The sequence below is a fragment of the Hippocampus bargibanti genome, linkage group LG09 (genome assembly GCF_051943395.1).
Source record: "Hippocampus bargibanti isolate YZ-2025 linkage group LG09, ASM5194339v1, whole genome shotgun sequence".
In the NCBI taxonomy this organism is placed as follows: domain Eukaryota; kingdom Metazoa; phylum Chordata; class Actinopteri; order Syngnathiformes; family Syngnathidae; genus Hippocampus; species Hippocampus bargibanti.
In genome coordinates, this window is record NC_142742.1 from 18581421 (window position 1) to 18596911 (window position 15491).

The window sequence follows — 15491 nt, forward strand, 5'->3', positions numbered from 1 at the left end:
TCCAGAACACTCCAATATTTTTCAAACTTCCACTCTCACTGTGGAAGTTTGGATTGGAAGGGCTTGTGTTTATTGAGTTGCCTTTTTGGTATGAAACCAAAATTTAAAGTTTAGACAATTTTTTTAGCTGTTTTTCCTTGTCATTTTCCATTCTTCCATTGCTACCAGAACTAATCGCTGATGTAAATTTCTCGCACTTTCTAGGGAAGTGAAAAAGCAGCAAACGAACTAGACCAGAGTTCTTTGATGAGTTTAAACAGCACACATACTGTGGCTCAGTTTATTTAGTTTTTATATCGGTAATGTCAGATTTTCCTTGATGATAGTATAAAAGTCTGGAAGATATTATTTAACACATTTCCTTATCAATTGCTACCCTCAAATGTATTACAGTATATCCTCTGCAACTGCTTTTTCATTTCGAGTCTTTTATGATCAGTTGTATTAACCTTTTTTATGGCGATTGCTGTCAGTTTTCTGAGCTAGGCTTTCCATGGGAGAAAAAAGAAGCTTATGTCAAGGCGCTTCAGTTTCAGACAGTCAGCATAAAAGTTATAAATTATCTGTAACTTTATTAAAAAATGTACTTCACATAGGACTTTTAGTCATTTTAAATTTCATATTTTCTTTATCCCAGCTTATTTGCTATTTGGCTGCCTGCTTAACCTCAAAGTGCAGAGGTGTTGAGTTTGACCCAGCCTTCCTCTGTGGATCTTGCATGTTCCCCCCATGACTGCATGGGTTTTCTCCGGGTGCTCCAGATTCCTCCTACATTCCAAAAACATGCAGGCCAGGCTGTTTGAACACTTCAAATAATCCCTAGATATGAGTGTGTGTTGTCTTTGTGTGTCCTGTGATTGACCGCGTCATTCTATGAGCATGCACAATAGGTTACTCGACGTTTTGCATAGGTATTCAAATTAGTGTGAAGGTTTGCTGTTTGATCGCTGCAAAAGGACCAGCCTCTAGCCAAGGGTTTAGCACACCCAACCCACCCAAATCAATGGGGAGAGGATGCAGTGTGATCTGCATCGTCATGAGGAAAAAAAAAATGTAGAGTTTAAAAAAAATAAATGATTGAACAGTTCTGTGTTAACACAATTTGGTGGCCACTTGAGTAAATGTCATTCTCTTTGAGAAGCAATAAGCAGAAAACGGTATCAGGGATCGAGCCGCGGCGGCCAAATTAATGGATGAATGTTTTTCAGCCGCACAAACCTGCAGCACTGCTTTGGGTGCAAAGAGATGAGAGAAGGAGAACAGATAAGCTCTTCTTGGGCTTCCCGCTGGCACCGCTTCACCATGTTCAGATTAACGGCTGCACCGTGACCTTTAATACATTCTTTGTTGCACCCGCTCTGGTTCAATACCACTCATTTTATCAGCACAGAGCAGTCAGATGGTGTCAGTCCCAAAAAAGTTAACTTTTTTAAAACAAGGATATTCCCTGTTAAGAATTTAAACCAATTAGATTTGAAGCAAATACAGTAAAGTCTCGTTATATCGATATCGGTTATATCGATAGTACCGCTTATTACGATACTATTTCTATGAACGCAAGGAGAAAATTACATGCGCGCAGGGTCGGATATATCGATAGTCCCGGTTATATTGATATTTTTTCGGACTCCCGAGAATATCGATATAACGAGACTTTACTGTACATGAAGGACATTTTAGTGTTTGCTCACTTCACTCAACCGCATGGTTGACACTTTAGTGACTTTTCAGTTTTGGTCAGACTGTCTTTTTCCCAAAATGGTCACTCATGGGTGAACATAATTCATGACATAATGACAGGACAATGCAGCTCAAACCTCACCCATTAAGACTTTCACCTGTTTGGTCCCTTGTGCTAGGGACACATTCAAAAGTGATGATGAAGTCAAGTGACTGGTTAAGACATCTGTCCAAACATTTTTAAGATGTGGCAAGATGGATCTTGGCAGCCCAATAATGGACTACTTAGCATGCCAGTCTCACACTGCATAAGTAATGGGTTCGATACCAGCTCAAGCCGTTTTTTGCATGTTCTCCCTGTGCCTGTGTGAGGTTTTCTCCGGATATTTCTGCTTTCTCCCACATTCCAAAAACATGGATGTCACTCCAAATTGTCACGGTGTGAACGTGAGCATCGATGGTTGTTGGTGTCTGTTTGCCCTGCAATTGCCTGACAACTGCTTCAGGGTGGCCCCTGTCTACTGCACAAATAGTGTGAGGATATGCTCCAGCATCACCCCGCCGGCCTTGTGAGGAGAAGAGGATCAGAAAAGGGAAGGATGGATGGATGGGATTCAGAGGATATTTGCAGCGACCCCCAACCTTTTTCTCCCCATGGACTGGTTCAATGTCTGACCATATTTTCAGGGACATGCCTTTAAGGTGTGACAGATAAATGCAACAAAATAATGCATGAAAACTGGAGTATTTTCTAAACTGAATAAAACACACGAATCACGATACAAGTGTCACATCCTCCTTAGCGCCAGGAGCGCGACCCTCCCCTCCCTGCTCTCCGGACTCACTTACCTGTTGCTCATTTCCTTGATTGTGCCTTCTGGCTATAAAAGCCACCCATTCCCGCTCGGTCCACACCGGTGTATTCACTATTGTTACCCTGTCACCCAACAGTACACAGGTTGGTTCCGCTCGTCTATTCGGTTGCTTCACCTTCTGTTTTACCCTGCGTGTCTCAGTAAAAATACCTTTCTTTAACTTATTGTCTCCATCGTGTATTTCGGATGCAACCCCTTCCCTTTCTTTTGTCGCCCATCGAGTTCTGTCGCCACTCCTCGAGCCGACGTGACAACAAGGAACGGTTTATCTGGCCGCAACGTGCTTTTTAGATTCATTGTGGTAACGTTTAAACGTACCTTCAACGTAAGATAGACAACAAATACAAAGTGCATGAAAAATACAATTGGCCATCGCAGCACATGATGCAGCTCCTGTGTTTCATTTTAGGAACAACCTATCACATGATCTAGAAGCGCTCCTTGACCTGCGTCAAGACTAACATATTGTAGAGGTAAAATCCAGTCATCTTTCAAAATAAAACCTTTCAGATTCGAAAATGAATATAACTGAAGTAATGAAAGTTATGTATTCTTTATCTGCGGCCCAGTACCAAAATAACCCGCCAACCAGTACCAGTCCAATGCTCGAAGGGGGATTGCTGCTTTAGACCATTGACGACAATTTCACTGGTTCACTGGACCCAATTTCTTGTCAAATATCCTAATTTTTTTTACCTTATTGTTTGGGACAATGTTTTATTGCATGGTTATCTCAGTATTGTACCTAAATTGCAGAGAAAGGTATACTCTGAAGCGGCTTATGTGTGAAATGATTAACACATTATATAATTTAACATGTGATGTTAACATTAACCGAGCTCTCGGCCGATGTCCAAATTTTCCATATTGGTGGTATTTTGAACAACTGATGATGACTCTCATGTAAGCGTAGAAGAGGAAGCAACGCATTTTTTACCTCCGTAGTTTGGGGCATTCTTTCAAATGACACAGAAGTTGAAGATTTTATTGCAATGTGTTATTTTGAGTGACGGTTTGCATAATCTTTATGCTGTTATGTGAATATATCCATCCATCCATCTTTCTCACACGATTCTCGCGGGGTGCTGGAGCAAATCTCAACCATCTTTGAGCTGTAGGCAGGACACACACAGACGACCAACCATCCATGCGCTTACGCACACCGAGCGACAATTTTTGAATGTTCAATCAGAATCAGAAGTGGGGCCAAAGGGATTAGGTGCAATGAGAACTGGCGGCAACCAAAGGCGGATACCCTGGTGGTCTGATCCTCAGCTGCATAAGCTAGCTCTTGGGACGTGGAATGTCACATCTCTAGCAGAGGTGAAAACGTTCCGACGAGATATAGTTGGACTTGACTCAACATACAGCCTAGGTTCTGATAGCATCCCTCTCGAGAGGGATTGGACTCTCTTCCACTCTGGAGTTTCCCACAGTGAGAGGCGTAGAGCAAGTGTGGACATACATACTCATTGCTACCCGGCTTGCCGCCTGTATGTTGGGATTCACTCTGTTAGACGAGAAGTCCTTCCGCCATTGGGTCGGGGGGACGGTTGCTGACTGTTGTTTGTGTATATGCACCAAACAGCAGTTCAGTGGACCCATCTTTTTTGGAGTCCTGAGAGGGTGTGCTGGCGAGTACACCTGCTGGGGACTCCCTTGTTCTGCTGGGTGATTTCAGTGCTCATGTGGGCAATGACAGTGAGACCTGGAGGGGCATGATTGGAAGGAACCGGCCCCCATCAGAACCCAAGTGGTGCTTTGTTATTGGACTTTTGTGTCTCGACACGCATATTCTCTAATGAACACATTATTCAAAAATAAGGGTGTCCATATGTGCACTTGACACCAGGACACCCTTGGTCAAAGTTCGGTGATTGAATTTGTAGTTGTATCATTGGATTTACGGCCGCATGTCTTGGACACTTGGGTGAAGAGAGGGGCAGAATCAACCGATCACGATAAGTAGGCTCAGATGGTGGGGGAAGATACCAGACTGACCCGGCAGACCCAAAAGTGTTGTGAGGGTTTGTTGGGAACGTTATCGCGGAATGCCCTGTCAGAAGGAGATTCAACTCCAACCTCCGGCAGAACTTTTCTCATCCCGTTGGAGGTGGAGGATATCGTGTCCGAATGGACCATGTTCAGTACCTCTCTGGTTGAGGCGGCCAATCGGAGTTGTGATCATAAGGTGGTTGGTGCCTGTCATGGTGGCAACCCCGTACTCGCTAGTGGACACCTGCAGTAAGGGATGCCCTCACGCTAAAGAAGGAGACCTATCAGGCCTATATGGCCTGTGTTACTGTGGGTTTTCTCATCTTCAGCTCGTCAGAGATGTCTGGTGTGGCGGCTGCTAGCCTGCTCTTAGCTCACCATGCTAGCAGCTGATCTCGACTGTAAAAATGGGATCCCGTGTGTGAGTGGTTTCCCCGTTTACTGTAGTGGCGAAAAAAAATAAAACAAATAACGGCAATGAGCAGAAGTGAAGATGCCCATGTCCGCCATGTAGGTTTTGGGAACAACAATACACAAAACACGATCTGAAAAATAAATAAACAAAATGGTCGAACAGAGAATGATTTAAAAAGGGTTATAGGAGCTGCTCGAGAGGCAGCCGCACAGGGGCGCCATGACGTTAGTGTTCAATGCATGCTAACTGATGCAGCTTTATATCAGTTTTATCGATTCGTCTAAATAAGACTGATGCCCCTCTTGCTGTGTAACGCTGACAGTCGTGAACAGCTGTTTGACTGTAATGGAATACACGGAGTTAAATTTGGCATTTAGCAGACGTCCCTTTGAGATCGCAGACACACTGCAGTGGTGGACAGGATGGAATGACAGCTGGTACCACCCGCCTTAATATGTCATCTTTTAAACACTTACATTTAACCCCAATCAAAGGTGGTGTTCTGACAGCCAAGGAGTGGTTAAATTCCCCCATCCTCCAATTAGTGTTCCCATAACAGTGATGCGGACCCATCTGGCCTCAGTTTTAGTAATTGCTAGACTGACCTAAATTGACAAGGTGTTTCCACACAATACATGAGGGTGACGGTAAGTGCTTAAAATGTTCCTCCCCAAAAAAAGACAGAAAGATACATTTCTATCATTTTCAACATTTATCCGGTGTTTGGTCGCGGTGCCAACAGCTTGAGCAGGGAAGCCAAGACTCTGAGCCCCCCCCGCCCCCCCCGTTTCGTCACTTTATGTTTGTTCCCTGCATGTCTCAGTAAAGCCTCTTTTGAACCCATTCCTGTCTCCATTGAGTTTTTTGGATTCAGCTCTCCTTTTTGTCTGACGAGATCTGTTGCCAAACCTCGTTCGGACGTGACAGACAGAAAGATACACTGTCCACTTCAAAGCCGACGCTGAACCAATTCACATGTCAATCTTTCGAGCTACCTCCCGCCCTCACTAGTGAATAAGACCCCAAGATACTGAAACTCCTCCCGTAGGGTCAAGATCTCTTCCCTAACCCGGAGTAGCACTCCACACTCTTCTGATTGAGGACCTTTGTTTCAGATTTCAATGAGTTCATCTTTATCCTAACATCTTCACACTTGGCTGCGAAATGCTCCAGTGAGAGCTGAAGAACCCTGCTTGAAAGAGCCAACAGTACCTCATCATCTGGAGAAAAACAGTATGCAATGCTGATACTAACAAGATGGGCCCCCTCAATGCTTCGGGTGAGACTAGAAATTCTTTCCATAATAGTTGTGAACAGAATCAGCAACAATTGGCGGAGTACAATCCTCCCTAGAAACAAGTCCAATTTACTGTCATATGAGCCAAACTCTGACAATGGTGGAATAGGGAACAAACAGCCGATGGGGCTTGGTAACCCATGCCTCTTAAGCACCCCCATAGAAGTCCTCGAGGGACACAGTAAAACACAAAGGACATGCACACTGGTTGGACAATGTACGCGAGTGTCCTTAAGTGTTCTGAAAAGCACTTGTAAATAAAATGTAGAATGAGGGCACAGTGCTCCGCCTTACTCCAAGGAACGACTTGCCGACTGACTCTCCTCTCCAGCAGTGACATGCGGTGAGGTTCATGGGTGGTGAGGCACTGACGTCATCACAGTCAGATTTACAAACATATGAACTCAACAGAGTAGCTTATTCACCATTTGATTGGCAACAGTTAACGTGTTTTGTTTAAAATGTCATGTCAGCACTCTTTATATATACAAACTGTAGCATAGAAAAATGAAATGAAGAATGAAAAAAACACTACCATATAACCTTTACTTATAAATGAAGTCCATGCGCCGCTCCTTCTGAAGAAAGGCATGGATAACTTCTTTGTAGAAGCATTCCTTATCTTCCTTCAGTTTTAAAAGTCTGTCTCAATGGAGATCACTGCCAGTGAAGAAAGTCATCCTTGATCAGTCCTGTTGCGACTGTATGTTTCAGTCTTTTCAGTGCTGAGAATGAGCGCTCCACTGATTCTGTAGTAGCTGGAACAGTGAGTACGAGCTGGAGCAACTTTGTCGGCTCAGGAATAGGTTCAGTGAGATCCTTCAGGGCCAAAAAGCTGAGAAGCTGTCCAGGAGATTTACATCCATCCCTCACCGTTTGTGAGCTATACAGTCCGGCGTTGGTCTTCCTTTAATTATTATCTCCTCCTTCGATTGAAAGTCCAGTTTATAAAATAAAAATTATTTCAATTTAGATATATAATCCTCCATTTTTAAAATAAGGCCAAGCAACACGAAAAAAGGACTGAATGGTTACACTTGATAACCGTTTACTGTAGCTTGCTCTCACTAATACTATTACTATCGCAAGAAGAATCTCTAATCACCAGCGCCCCCTGTCATGAGGCCGGAGAACTGTGTGTCTCACCACACCTATGCACACAGTTTTGATAAAAATAAAATGAAATAAACACTGTTGTACAGTGTTTATAATGTACAGTGACTGTACATTATATACACCAGCTAAAGTGTAGACATTTAGTTCATATACTAAAGGTTTTTGAACACTTTAATAGTGATATGGAGAGGGACACCACTGCGGTCTCATTGCAGAGCATTCCAGCACAGTTAGCATAGTCATTGCTCAATCCTCGGTGAGGCTCAGCCGGCTGCTGCCTCACCGCTCGTCTCTACTTAGTATTTGAACGGTAAATGTGAAAAATCTGCGATTTTGAAAAAAAAATCCAAAAATGGTGACGTTAAATGGAAAAGAACTTTAAAGTACAAATCACTAAATTAATATAACGGTTTAATTTATTTTTTCATTTGATATATCCATGATGACAGGACAGGCACGGCCACCTGCCTCCCCTGACTGCACGTCACTGCTCTCCAGCACCGCTGAATAGACCTTGAGAGATAGACAACATACACTACATAAAGGTTTATTCATATCTAAGGCTTCAATTTTATTTTTCTACTTACAGAACAATGTAATGAAGCAAAACATATTTGTTTTTCTAGCTACCCTCAATACAATCTAATTTGGGTCACTGATGACATAGCAGTCATTTGTCAGGTATGAAAACTGTGAACCTGGGAAAATTGGAGTTAACCAGTGGGGGTGAGACTTTGGAGAAGGACATGAAAGTGAAGCCATTTTGATGAGAAAGTTATATAAACTCTAAGCCACCAACCGTGAAAAGGAAAAAAAAAAAAAAAAAATCACAGTGAAGTGCTCGTCTTTCCAGATTTGCACAATCTTATGGCAACATACACCGTTTATTCTCTATTCACATCCTCCTCAACCTGACGACAGCTTTTGACACAATTTCTCACCCCACTCACATCACTCATCACTCACACCCCACTTCGCTGGTTTCTCTCCTATCTCACTGGCCGCTCACAGTTCATCCAAATCAACTCCTTCACTTGTCCTCTCCTGTGTCTTCTGGTGTGCCCCAATGCTCTGTCCTGGGACCCTTTTTCTTTATTTTGTACCTTCTTCCCCTTGGCAATATTTTCCGTAATTTTGGGATACACTTTCACTGCTTCGCGGATGATACCAAACTCTACCTCTACAGCACACCCGAAGCCTCTCTTCCACCTTCATACCTCTGCCTCTCAGAAATTAAATCCTGGTTTACCCATAACCTCAACCTCAACAGGGAAAAAAACCTCAACTTCTCCTTGTCGGTACCAAGTCCACCTTACACAAAGCCAAACGTTTCTCCCTCTCTGTTGAGAATTCAACCGTGTCCCCCTCCTTTCGGGTCAAGAGCCTCTGTATCATCCTTGATAGTGAGCTACCTTTCCACTCCCGTATAAACAACATAACTCGGTCCGCATGTTTCGTAATATCAATCGTCTCCGTCCCTCTCTCACCCCTCACACCACTGCTAACCCATCTGTTTAAAATTGCATTTACTGTTTTATCAGGTCTTTTATTATTAATCATTTTATTTATGGTTTTATTGTTCTGGTGTTTATTGTTCATTTAATTGTAAACTGTCCTTGGGTGCTTTGAAAGGTGCTTGTAAATTACATGTATTATTATTATTATTATTATTATTATTATTATTATTATTATTATTATTATTATCCGTGCCCACAGTCTTGTCACCCCACATATCGACTATTGCAACTCACTTCTTTTTGGTGTCCATCTAAAATGTCTCCATACTAACACCAACTCGTCCTAAATTCCTCAACCCGGATTATCACAAAAATCCCCTCCTTTCAATCCATCACCGCCATCCTCCAGCAGTTGAACTGGCCCCCTGTAAAACTAAGAATACAATTCAAAATACTTGTATTTACATTTAAAGCCATCCAAATGTCTGACCTTCAAATTTTGGTTCCGTCCCACTCCCCCAGAACCTCATCCTCCCTCCACCACTGTGTGCCCTCTGCCCGTTGTAACACGAGTGCAGAGCTTTCCGCCGCTCTGCTCCCAAACCTGGAACTCACTTCCATACAACATCCGAAAGGTTTACTCTATTCCCACCTTCGATCACCCCTCAACACCAATCTGTTTAAAATTGCTTTCACACTTTAGTTTCATCAGCTCTTTTATTATTTATCATTTTATTGTGGTTTTATTGTTCTGGTGTTTTTAGGTGTTTTGAAAGGCACGTGTCAAGTAAAATTATTATTATTATTATTATTATTATTATTATTATTATTATTATTATTATTACAATGTAGCCACAAGGGGGCACAAGCCAGTGTCTTATTGTGCCGGTCCTTAGCCCGGATAAATACAGAGGGTTGTGTCAGGAAGGACATCCGACGTAAAAAAATGTTGGCAAAACAAATATGCGAATCAAACCTCTGAAGGCCATACCAGATCGGTTGAGGCCCGGGTTAACAACGGCCGCCATTGGTACTGTTGACCTTCAGGGTGCCAGTGGAAAATGGACTACTGTTGGTCGAAGAAGGAGAGGAGGGAGGTGTGCCCGGAGGAAAAGAGAGAAATGGAACGCCAAGAGTATAGAACTAAGAGTAGGAACTTTGAATGTAGGAACAATGACAGGTAAAGGTAGAGAGCTGGTTGACATGATGCAGAGAAGGAAGGTAAACATACTGTATGTCCAGGAGACCAGGTGGAAAGGGAGCAAGGCTAGAAGCTTAGGTCAGGGTTTAAGTTGTTCTACCATGGTGAAGACAGAAAGAGAAATTGAGTTGGGGTCATCTTAAAAGAGGAGTTTGTTAGGAATGTCTTAGAAGTAAAAAGAGTATCAGATAGAATGATGAGTCTGAAGCTAGAAATTGAAGGTGTGATGTTCAATGTTGTTTGTGGGTATGCCCCACAAGTAGGATGTGAGCTGGCGGAGAAGGAGAAATGTTGGTTGGACTTTGATGAAGTCATACAGAACATCCTGAGCCGTGAGAGGGTTGTAATTGGTGGAGACTTCAATGGACATGTTGGCGCAGGAAACAAAGATGATGAGGAGGTGATGGGCAGGTTTGGACTCCAGATGAGGAACGCTGAAGGACAGATGGTGGTTGACTTTGCTAAGAGAATGGAAATGGCTATTGTAAATACTTTCTTTCAGAAGAGACAGGAACATAGGGTGACATATAGGAGTGGAGGCAGAAGTACACAGGTAGACTACATTTTGTGTCAACGGCGCCATCTAAAGGAAATCAGTGACTGCAAAGTAGTGGTTGGTGAGAGTGTAGCCAGACAGCATTGGTTGGTGGTGTGTAGGATGATGCTAGTAGTGAGGAAGATGAAGAAACCAAAGTCTGAAGTGAGGACAAAATGGTGGAAGTTGAAAAAGGAAGAGTGTTGCATAAAATTTAGGAAGGAGGTAAGACAAGCACTGGGTGGGCAAGAGGTCCTTCCAGATGACTGGCAAACTACAGCGAACATAATCAGAGACACAGGTCGGAAATTACTTGGTGTATCAAGTGGGAGAAAAGTAGATAAGGAGACTTGGTGGTGGAATGGGGAGGTGCAGGAGTGTATACAGAGAAAGAGGTTAACAAAGAAGAAGACGGACGAGAGTAGACAGCAGTACAAGGAGATGCAGCGCACGGTTAAAGTAAAGGTGGCAAAGGCCAAACAAGAGGCCTATGATGACTTGTATGCTCGGCTGGACAGCAAGGAAGGTGAGAGCGATCTTTACAGGCTGGCGAGACAGAGAGACAAAGATGGTAAGGACCTGCAGCAGGTTCGGGTGATTAAGGATAGAGATGGCAATGTATTAACAGGTGCCAGTAGTGTAATGGCAAGATGGAAGGAGTACTTTGAAGAATTGATGAATGAGGAAAATGAGAAGGAACAAAGAGTAGAAGACGTGACTTTGTGGACCAAGACGTAGCAAACATTAGCAAGGATGAAGTGAGGAGGGTGCTGAAGAGGATGAAGGGGCAAAAGGCACTCGGGCCTGATGATTTACCAGTCGAGGTATGGAAGTGTCTTTGAGAGGTGGTGGTGGTCTTCTTGACTGGGTTATTCAACACGATCTTAGATGGTGAACAGATGCCTGAAGAATGGAGACAAAGTGTACTCGTGACCATTTTTAAGAACAAAGGAGATGTGCAGAGTTGTACGAACTACAGAGGAATAAAGTTGATGAGCCATACCATGAAACTCTGGGAAAGAGTAGTTGAAGCTAGACTAAGAGCGGAAGTGAACATTTGTTTTGTAGTCTTGTTTTTCAGAGAAAATATAGTATGCCATCTGATAATTCACTGGTCCAAAGTACAGTCTGCTGGCTGCATGTTCCTCATGCAGGCAGCACTGTTTTGATTTCCCGTTAGTGTCTGCAAGGCATGTATGGATTAAAAAAAAGGCAGGGGACATCCAGCCAAAAGTTGTATTTAAAAGCCATACAGGTGGAAATGGGCCAGGTATCTTTCTAAAGCCCACTTCAAAATAAAATAGGGTTGTCTCAAACCAAAGTGCCTGGACAACCCAAGACATACATACAGTATACAGTAGCTAACAAAATGTTCTCTTATGTTAATGTACTTTCAGATCAGTTTGACTCCACTGACCAGACAGTCAAGAAAGATACAGTTGGAGTGCCCTCACCAATGGGAGAGGGTTATAATGTTTCACTTTGAGAGTGGCTTAAATATTACTGGCAGATAACAAATCGGTGTGTGCCACTAAGCATACTTTACAAGTAATTGAGAGACATCTGAAGCGAGTGCTTCCGGACACGTGTTCAAACACATCGTGTGATTTGGTGGTCAGGGCGGATTAAATTAATTTACAACCAGTATTCTGGAGAAACACAATACATAAAATGAAGATAAGAAAGAGGAGACTAATGGAGTTAAAGATAAGAGAAGAGGAGTGGGATGCAATATGGAAAACTCCATTTGCAGAAATGTTACCCACATTGCGGGCGACCGACAAAATCTTTCCTGCTGGGTGCCTGAAATGACAACTTAGACATTACAGGACACAAGCAACAGCGATCACTGATGATTGTGTTCATCTTTTCTATGCAAAGAATATACACATCTCAACGTTGAACTGCAGAAACTTTCAGACAGGGTGGGAGGGTAAAGGAAAATGTGCCGGTTTGATCTTCACTGTAACTGAACTGCAACTGTGACATTTATGAAAAAAAATGTACAACATCATTATGAAACCAAACATCGGCTCTATGTGTCATACACTCATGCTGATTGAGGGCAGAAAGTAGTCTCTGTACTGCAGGGTCAACAATAGTATTTTTGTTTCTTGCTCAGTAAGTCCAGGAAAAGGCTACCATTGGCAGGTATGAGGTCGCCCAACTCATCGCAAGACTTTGTACACCTTTTTCAGATGGAAACTAGGAAAACAATGGCTCATTAGAGTCACCAAAACAGTACACCTAAAAAAACTGCAGGACTTCAAAAACATCAACATATCCAGGAATACAGGTGGATTGAAGACTCATCAGCTAAAGTTTGTTCTTTCGATCTTTACTCCATTGATAAGGCAGCTCTGTATAAAGTCAATGAAAAATGATAGATTTATGAATTGCGAAATGGTGCCATAGGTTTGCTCATTCCAACTTGCCGGTTGTCCATAAAGCATCTTGCGCTGATGAAGCAGCTGATGTCGTATTGCTGGCATTGTCCTTTTCTCATAAGAAGGGATTAGAGGGGATTAGTTTTGGACAATCGGCACAGTGAATCAGTCAACCTGTCTCTCATGGCCAATCAGCGATGAGTCTGATCTCCCACAAACACTGACCTGTCCTGTGAAGTTGATGTCATTGTAATATTTTTGTGCATGGTTTTTGAATTTTTTACTTCATTTGTAGGTTCTTAGTTTGTTGTTTTGTTGAGATAGTTGTTTCTGGTTTGCATTCGTTGTTGTGTTAGTTAGATTATTCAGTGCTGTTGCGTGATACTGTTGTTTGTTTTTGTTTTTTTTTTTTAATTTGCTATTGTGTTTTCATAATATGCACATCAGGGCCACAGAATCAATCATTCACAACCAGGTTGCAATTACAGTCGGTGGGATTCCTATAGGCGGAGCAAGGTCCAATTATTGCTCTGCTTGCTTCCATCAAGGCTGCCTGGTTTTGTTTCTTCACTTATTTCGTTTCTAACATTGTCTGGTGTTTTCCAGTTGTAATTGCTGTTTTATTTAGCCGCCTTCAATTTTACAAACTTTGTAGTACTTCAGAGGCATCCTTTGTTTTGTGTTTCTTTTCTAGTGTAGAATCGATTCAATGTGTAGATTGTATGAGTTTGGGATCCCCTTTTGGCCGTGGGTCAGTTCACTTCGTAATTGAGTTTCGTTTCCTATGGAGCATTTGCTTTTCTTGTACGTGAACTTTTGTTTTTAAATAAATTCTCTTTATTAACTCAACTTTTTATCGATTCTGCTGTGGGATCTATTGTTCAATTTGATTGCCTCCCTGAGACAGACATCGAGAGAGAGAGAGAGAGAGAGAGAGAGAGAGAGAGAGAGAGAGAGAGAGAGAGAGAGAGAGAGAGAGAGAGAGAGAGAGAGAGAGAGGGCGAGAGGAAGAGAGATAGAGAGTAAAGTACCCAGAGAGCTTCCTTTCATTGATTATTGTGAATGTTGATGGTAGATACTTGCACTATGTACAGTTTTTTTTATGAAACGGTTTTGCACATTTACAGTATACAGTTGACATTTGTATTTTACTATGCTTAGAGTATCTTGTTTTCTATCCTTTCACCCCCCGCGCCCTACCCCATCCCCTTTCAAATTGCTGCTGTGGACTGCAAATTTCCCCATTGTGGGACGAATAAAGGTTTTCTGAATCTGATTCTGATTCCATGGAGTATATGGACCGTACATATTGTTCAGTGACGTGCAGTCAGGGAAAGCAGGTGCGGCCGTGCCTCACCTGTCATCATGGAAATATCAAATGAAAAAATAAATTAAACATTTATATTTATTTAGTGATTTGTACTTTAAAGTTCTTTTCCATTTAACGTCACCATGTTTGGATTTTTTTTTCAAAATCGCTGATTTTTCACATTTACCGTTCAAATACTAAGTAGAGACGAGCGGTGAGGCAGCAGCCGGCTGAGCCTCACCATGGATTGTGCAATGACCATGAGAACTGTGCTGACTTGCTCTGCAGTGAGACCGCATTGCTGTCCCTCTGCATATCGCTATTAAAGTGTTCAAACACTTTTAGTATATGAACTAAATGTCTACAGTTTAGCTGGTGTATATAATGTAGAGTCACATTACAGTGTTACATTATAAACACTGGACTACAGTGTTTATTTTATTTTATTTTTTTATCAAAACTATGTGCATAGGTGAGGCACACAGTTCTCCTGCCTCATGACAGGGGGCGCTGGTGATTACAGAGATTCTTCTTGCGCCTCCTCGGCTGCAGAATAACAGAATAAGTGAGAGCAAGCTACAGTAAACAGTTAGCAAGTTAAGTGCAACAATCCAATCATTTTTTCGTGTCGGTCGGCCTTATTTTCAGAATGGAGCATTACATATAGAAAGAAAGATAAGGAAGACAAGAAAGATAAGGAAGGCTTCTACAAAGAAGGTATAGAGGCCTTTCTTCAGAAGGTGTGGCGCATGGACTTAATTTATAAGTAAAGGTAACACGATAATAAGGTTTTTTAAAATTCTTTTGTTCAATGCTACAGTTTGTATAAAGAACGCTGACATGACATTTTAAACAAAACACGTTAACTGTTGCCAATCAAATGGTGAATAAGGTACTCTGTAGAGTTCATATGTTTGTAAATCTGACTGTGATGACGTCATTGCCTCACCAACCATGAACCTTACCGCACGTCACTGATATTGTTGTATCCAAAAAAAAGCTGGTTTCAAGGTCAAATTCATGAAACTAAATGACTGAAAGAAAGAGAGAGAGAGAGAGAGAGAGAGAGAGAGAGAGAGAGAGAGAGAGAGAGAGAGAGAGAGAGAGAGTGAGAGGAGAGGGAGAGAGAAAACACCTGGAGGCAAATCATCAGCTTCCATAGACATAAGCAAAATATTTTTGTTTAACTTTTTTTCTGTCATTACCTCAGGATAATTTAACTGT